Source organism: Cryptomeria japonica, chromosome 5 (assembly GCF_030272615.1).
Source record: "Cryptomeria japonica chromosome 5, Sugi_1.0, whole genome shotgun sequence".
Classification (NCBI taxonomy): Eukaryota; Viridiplantae; Streptophyta; class Pinopsida; order Cupressales; family Cupressaceae; genus Cryptomeria; species Cryptomeria japonica.
Genome location: NC_081409.1, coordinates 619,465,399 through 619,473,696, shown reverse-complemented (window position 1 = coordinate 619,473,696; position 8,298 = coordinate 619,465,399).

Sequence of the window (8,298 nt, the reverse complement as noted above, 5' to 3'; positions counted from 1 at the left end):
CAACCATGGTCAATTGAGTTAACCGGAGCTTGATTGGGGAGGGGCTCTACACATTGGATATTTATTCATGTGAGTACATTGTGCATTTGCTTATGTTTAATCTCGCCTTAGAAGTTGTGTAATTGTTCTCATTGTCCTTACACTTGGGGGACAATGATTTCTCTTTCTGTCCTTTATAAGGATCTACTTTTACTTTGTGAGTGGTGTTTTCTTATTATTTTATGTCATTCCTTGTGTGAAGTTGTTGTTTACTCAAGGATTCTTTTTTATACAAGAGGTGTATGTCCTTACCTACAACCTCTTTTTCACTTGGTGTTGTACACCTATCATAAACTTATCCCCTTACATTAGTTCAAAAGTATGTCATCCTTCATCAAGAATCTCTTTCTGTTGGCCATTTGGTGCAATTGATTATGTGTTGCATTGATGTTTTGTCATTGATGTCAACACTAGTTGTTCGGGTGCTTTATCAGCACCCTTGTGGTTCTGGCAGGTTGAGTGGTTTTTTGATTAACTTGGATCTGACATGATCTAGTATAATCTAGTGATGGAATTGGCTTGTTCATGATGCTTATACTCATATTTGGTTAGTTGGTTTTGATCTGGTGATTGGATGATATCCTTCTTACTTAGAAGATTGGTTTCTCATTCCGGTGAGGGTTTCACCGACAGAGCTTTTGATGGAGATCTTTGATGCATTGCATAATTGCTGTTGGTGCAACTTCTGATGGAGTTTTAGGATGCTATTGGTGATCATGTTCAAGACTGTCTATTTGGAGATCATTACTAAAGCGTGTGGACCTATACTTGGTCCTGGTTGATCTAGGTTATGGACCGACATTGTTGTATTTTTAGAATGTCTTATGTGTGGATATTATTTGTTTTAGTCTAAGGCTGACATGGTTTGTAATTATGTAATTTGTTTATTGTTTGGTAGCCGACCTGATTGTTTACGGTCGAGGTTTTGTATAAATAAGATGTAAGATCTCATTGTAGATCATCATGGTTATTGTAAGAGGTCATGGTCAAGGAATATAATATGCAAATAATGTAATATCATTTAGGCAGAGGAGTTGGTAGATCATTGGAGATTGAATTGGGTTTATAGAAGAGGATTTAGTCCTTCGGTATTGAGTTTAACTGAAACTATACTCAGGAACAGGAGATGCTATCTTTTGTAGTTCAACACTTCTCTGGATTATAGTCTAGATTTGTATGTAGTTAGTTTGACTCCTTTTTTAATGAGCAGTGTGCTCTAGATTGTTCGCCTTTCTACAAGTGTAGGCCCCTTAATTGTAAATTTACATACTTATTGTAGAAGTATTATCTAACAGTGGGTAGGCTTCCCACTATGGTTTTTTCCCTTTACCGAGTTTTCCATGTACAAAGCTTGGTGTTGTGTGGATGGATTTTATTCTGTGATTATTCTTTATGATTAATTGGATTAACTGCTATTCCGATATTATTATTTTGGGTTCTGGTATTGTTATTTTAAATTGCTAATACTTCTAGTAATCTATGACAACTTATTCACCCCCCCCCCCCCTCTTAGTTGTCTTCCGATTATCTAAATTGTCTAACACTTTCACCTAGCAATAGGGGAAAGTTAAGAGTTCTTATTCCCCTTCTTTTCTTTTGGTATAAGATGTTATATTTGTTCAAAAAAATTCTCTTGGAGGTAGATGTGTTTTGAGAAAAGATCTCTTCTCCTCCAAGGCTCATCTTCATACTTTTTTCAAGATATCTATTTTTCAACTGTCTTATCCTGGCTTGAAGAGTATTTCCTCTCTGGCTTAGATTTCTAACATTGTTGCGTAGAGGATATCTCCTTGGTTTTGAAGATTGGTATCCTTATTTCTAGCTTCCTTAAGACATCAACATAGGGATATGTTGACATCTTAACATGGGGCACGTAAATCTCTCTCTTTGTACCATATTGTACTATATTTTTGCATGTCTTAAATATGGTGTTCAATCTAGAAACCCAAGAAAATAAACTCTTCTATTAGATGCTTCAGAAAATGAAGGCTACTAATATTAATGAGTTAAGAACTATGGCTAATACATTTGTCAACAAAGATACTTTTGTTGGGAAACTATCTTCTTTTGAGCTTGAGGAATTTGGACCTTCTAGAGCTGTGAAGAATTAACCTTCTTTTCATGTATCTACATCTACAACCGGTAAGCAAGATTGGAGAGCTTTATATGTGAAAGAATTAAAAGATATGAAGAGAGAAGATTATGAGTTTGAGCAACTTGAAGCACTATTTTCTAGAAGAGTACCAAAAGGACCGATACGAAGTAAGTATGAAGGAAAAGCACTTTTAAATTTTTCCATGTGTAGTGTCGTAAATTGTACGCACTTGCTAGGGTGGTACAATTTCACACCTAGTTTAGCACCCGCCTTGGCACATTTTGCATTTTGCATTGCATTTCCCCTTTAGCACTTAATTAATTAAATTAATTAGGTCTAAGGTTCTATTTTATCATCTCCCATATCATAAAGTTGGGCCCTTTTCATTAAAGTGTGCCCCTTTCATTTTATTCTTCCAATACATCATTTAATCTAAAACCCTAATTAGGTCCTATTTTGAACTTGGGGGCCTGATTTCGAGGGTCAAAACATCTTGAAATCAGCTGTAACTTCAGGATTCTCTCTAAAATCATCATATCCGATGGCCTTGAAAATTTGGTGAAAAGTTGTCGGGACAATGGCGCTCGGCATGCACATGGTCCCGGACATTTTTCTCAAAATTTTAGGAGCACGATCCAATCATAAAATAAAGCTTAACCCCAAGAAATTGGCGGGATATTCAATCTCTAGGTCGGCCAAAAGTTGAAAATAAGACCTAGGGTTTCATATATAAGAGCTCTCTTTCTTCACTTGAAGGGATCCGAATTTTGTTTTCAGGAACCTCATAGGTAGCGAAAGAGAAGATCTTTGAAGACTTCAGCAACTCTCAACATTCATCCTCCAAGCATTCATCAAATCCATTCATTCACTTAGGGCTTTGAAGGCATTGAAGAGCAATAAGGGATCACTGACTGAAGATTGGCTTGTACCCCTCCCTTGGGGTTGGGTATGATTTCATGTTGTTTTGATGTCTTTGCATAAGCCTCATTATGTCACTTGCATTCATGCTTTAGATCACTCTACATCTTGATTTGGAGCATTTACATTGTCATTTACAAGCAATTAGGGTTTACTTTCTAGGTTGCTCTAGTTTGCTTACTTGCATTTTAGATCTTGCACACACACAAGGTCTGCACACACACTACTTTTACAATACAACTTGGCTATTTGTGTAGGTGGAAATCACCAAAGTGGGGGTTTGACTAAGGCAAAATCGTATATAGCCGCCCAAACACCTTTTCAGATATAAGTGCAGATTTCGGGATTCAGACGACGCCGCAAGTTGCAGATCCGAAAGAAGCAGACGGAGACTGAACCATACACCAAGTTTCAGAGCAGAAGACTAGGATAGGGGCATGGGGCACCCTAGTCCTACCAGGACAGGGGCGCTAGGTGCCCTGGTCCCTGGGACAGGGGCACTGGGTGCCCTGGTCCTCCTGACAGACAGCAAGTTTTGGCAGTTCCGACAGTTTTCCAGGTTGCAAAGTGGCAATTTCAGGTGCAGTTTCAGGAACAGAATCAGGACAGTGGCACCCGCACCCCCGTCCTAAACATTTTCACTCAGATTTTGTCTCTGGGTATGCATCTACATTCTTTTCTTGTCCTTATGTTTGCAGCTTTCCATTGTTTAAGTTCAATTCTGCAATCTTGTTATTAGTTCATACTTGCATTTTGGGGTTAAGAATTGAACTTGCATAATCTTACCTCTCAATTACAAAAAAGGAATAGAAACCATAATAGGTAGCCCACGGCTCTCTCTTTCACCAAAAAGAAGTAGCCAATTGTGTGATACCTCTAGGCTCTTTCGTATTCCGTAATGTGTGTCAAAAGGTAGGATTAGGACATGTTAGCCTAGTCTCACTTTTTCCCCCACACATTTTGGTGAACCTGACATGAATGAATTATTTCTCTCTCTCGCATTGCATTTGTTAGATCTAGATCTAGATTTAGTGTGTTTCATTTAAGTTTCATTTTCAAAAAAAAAAAAAAGAAGAAAAAGGAAAAAGAAAAAAAAAAAGAGTGTGTTTCTTTGTTTCTTTGCATTGTGTGTCTCAGTTTTATGCAACTTTTATTTCAAAATGTCAGATTTTTATTTGCAAGATGTTCATATTTATGATGATGTATGCAATTATGCCGATTATGAGTATAGCCAAGATGAACTAGATGAAGCTTTAGATGAGTTTTTGAATCCTAAAGAGGCCAAACCTTCATTTTACCAAAAACTCATAAACCTTGTTACTTTGCCATTTCGTTGTGATGAGAAAGATAAGTTGAATGATTCCTCTCAAGGGTACATTCCTATCAACTCTTCCATTGAATCTAGTAACATGTTTGTTTTCAATAATCCCCTCTATGAGGAGATGTCTCCTTTTGAATCAAAAGATAAACCTTTTAATAGATATGATCATGCTTTGTTGGATGATGCTCTTGATGACTTTGTGGCTTTATCGAAATCTCTAAACAAGAACAAGACTTCTAAATTAGTTAACATGATAAACCTGAATGAACATAATAAGAATCTCTTTGAAGTCCAAGGTGCTTGTCCTTCTACCACCTTTCAAGTTCCTAAATCACCTCTCCTTACTATCCAAGGGGGGTATTATTCCTTTCTTACTCCAAATAAACCTATCATCACTGTGCAAGGAAGAAAACCTATAAGTCCTTATAATTATGCCAAGCAATTAACTAGAGAGAGTTATCATGCGGTTGCCCATACTTATCATACTAGAAATAATAGGCAGCCTAATCCTCCTTTGGTTACTCTAGTTTCTCTTCCTAATCCTCAACAAATTCTTCCACAAGCTCCACGCATTTCACAAGTTTTTAGTAAGGAATATGATCTCATAGAACAACTTAAAGCTACCCCTGCTAAGATATCCCTTTGGGATTTGATTCAAACTTCTTCTGCTCATCATGAAATGTTACAAGATGCTTTGAAAGATTTGAATGTTCCTCCACCGAATACATCTAGTAATATAGTGTCTTTGGTTAACTATGTGATGAATCCTAAAGCTCATATTGTGTTTACTCAAGATGAGTTGCCCACTAGTGAAATTCAACATCAATATGATCCCTTGATGATTGTGGTTATCATAAATGATACTGCTATAAGACGAACACTAGTAGATAATGGCTCTAGTCTTAATGTGTGTAGCATTAATCTTTTGCATAAGATGAATGTGGATACATCCCTAATTGAGCCTGACTCTCATCCTATTCGAGGCTTTGATAATGTGGCTAAAACTTCATTAGGTACTATCACCTTACCCATCATAGTGGGGCCTGTTACTTTGCCTACTCCTATCCATGTTATGTCGGGAAATCTAACATACAACTTGCTATTAGAGAGACCTTGGATTCATAGTATGCAAGTTGTCCCCTCTCCATTGCATAGACAAGTTAAATTTATTTATAATAATAAGACATATACCTTGATAGGTGATACTAATTTCCAAGCTTGTTTACAAACATCTACTTCCAAAGGGGGTTCTTCTAAGCCTTCCTCATCTAGTGATGACTCTTTAAACAAGATACCTATCGATGAATCCTCGCTCTCTGATGATCAAAATTCTTTGGATGGGTCTGGAGCTCCTGAAGAAGATTCTTCTCGACTTGAATCTACACATAAGAAGGATTTTGATCTTGAGAAGGTTCTCGCAGAAGACGATTGGGGATCTCTTGATTTTAATCCTACCTTTGTAGGTGAATATAAGGTTCCTTCTAGAGAGCTTAAAGCTAAAAAGAAGGAAGAAGCTAAAAATCAATCAACATTACTTGAGCCTATGAGCAATAACTTCGTGGTCGCTTCTCAAACTTCTTCTCCTCACACTTCTAATTCTGAAGGGTTTGATTCTTTGTCTTATGAAAAACCACCTTCTCTTTCTGAAATGGCTGATCGTTATGGTCGTGGTTTTCGTATTCTAGCTAAGCATGGGTATAATGGAAATGGTTGTGGCGCTCACGAACAAGGAATAAAAGTTCCTCTAGAGAATAATCTTTATGATTATGCCTATGGACTTGGTTATAATCCCTGCAAGTGCACTAAAGCTTCTAGAAGACCATGTATTAGTGTTAATGTTATTTCTACATCTCTACCAATGAGACACCCTGAGTATATTGATCCTTTGTATGCCTGTGCTTTGGATGTTTTTCCTACCGATGATGTTTTAGTTGAGTTTTTAGGAGCATATGATACTCTTCCTCATTATCATCACAATAGGGGATTCCCTTATTGTTTGAACACTGAAGCCTATTTTGGAAAAGAGACTGATAATGATGAGATTCTGAAAGAATTTCCTCAGTTAAAGGATACTCCTCAACAAAGTAATCTTCTTATAAGCGACACCATTGATGTTAAGATGGATTCTGGCAATGAAGAAAAAGTTATTAAAATCGGAAAATGTCTGGATGAAGAGGAACAAAAACAATATGAAGATTTATTGCATGAATTCTCTGAGATCTTTGCTTGGACATATTCTGACATGCCTGGTATAGATCCTAAGATTTTCACTCATAATATTGTCTTAGTTCCTGATGCTAAGCCTGTGAAACAAAAGATTCGAAAAATGAATCCTAAGGTAGCTTTGCTTGTTAAGGCTGAGATTGAAAAATTATTGGAGGCTGGATTTATCCGCCCTATTGATTATTCCCCATGGATTTCAAATATTGTCACTGTGGCTAAATCAGATAATAAAATAAGAATGTGTACTAACTTTCGAGATTTAAATAAAGCTTCTTTGAAAGATGATTTTCCCCTCCCAAACATTGACATGATAGTTGATTCTACAGCAGGACATGCTTTGTTATCCTTCATGGATGTTTTTTCAGGATACAATCAAATTTTCATTAATCCTCAAGATCAATTCAAAACTGCTTTCACCACTCCTTGGGGTACGTTTTGTTGGGTAATGATGCCTTTCGGACTTAAAAATGCCGGCGCAACATATCAACGAGCGATGACCCTTATCTTTCACGATTACATGCATAAGATTTTAGAAGATTATGTTGATGATGTTTTAGCCAAATCCATTCTCTGCATAGATCACATTAAGATCCTTCATCAAATCTTTGAAAGGATTCATAAATATCACATGCGCTTGAATCTCCAAAAATGTGTTTTTGGTGTGGATAGTGGAAAACTATTAGGATTCATAGTTTCGCATCGTGGGATTGAGGTGGATACTAAGAAAATAGATGCTATTGTCAACATGCCACCTCCTAGAAATGTGTCTCAACTCAAAAGCTTACAAGGAAAGATTCAAGCTATTCATAGGTTTGTATCTCAACTTGCAGATCGTACTTTTCCTTTTACTCAACTTCTCAAAAAGAATCACTTTTCAATGGAATGAAGATTGTCAGCAAGCATTTGAAGATTTAAAAGTGTATTTGGCTAATCCTCCTATTCTTCAACCTACCAAACCTTCTAAACCCTTTCTTCTTTATACAGCTGCTTCCTCTCATGCTCTTGTAGCATTATTGGTACAACATGATAAAGATGGTAAGGAGTGTCCGGTTTATTATATAAGTTGTACCTTACTCGATTATGAGACCTGGTATTCTGCGATAGAAAGACAATGCTTGGCCTTGGTGTTTGCGACTCAGAAATTGAGACATTATCTTTTAAATTCAGAAGTCCACGTCATGGTAAAGTTTGATCCGTTGAAGCATCTTTTCTCTAAAACCGATTTATCAGGATGCCTAGCTAAGTGGGTTATGATGTTAACTAAATTTGACCTTAAATTTGTTTCACAAAGAGCAATTAAAGGGCAAGCGTTGACCGATCACCTAGTTGAGGCCCCTTCACCTTTCTCCTTCCCTAACCCTGAGTCTTTTCCTGACGACTTCATCCTTTATATAGAGAAAGATGAAACTTGGGAGTTATACTTTGATGGCTCTAAGTGTCCTATGAGATCGGGGGCAGGTGTTGTTCTGATTTCTCCTATAAAGAAGTCCATTCCCTTATCTTATCATCTCAATTTCCTATGTACCAATAACATTGCTGAATATGAGGCTCTTATAGCAAGAATAAAGGCAGCCTTAGCTTTGAATATAAAACACATACATATTTTTGGAGATTCTCAACTGATTATAAGACAAGTAACGGGACTGTATCAAGTGAAACAAGACAAATTATCACAATATAAAGACCTTGCTATCTCTTTGTT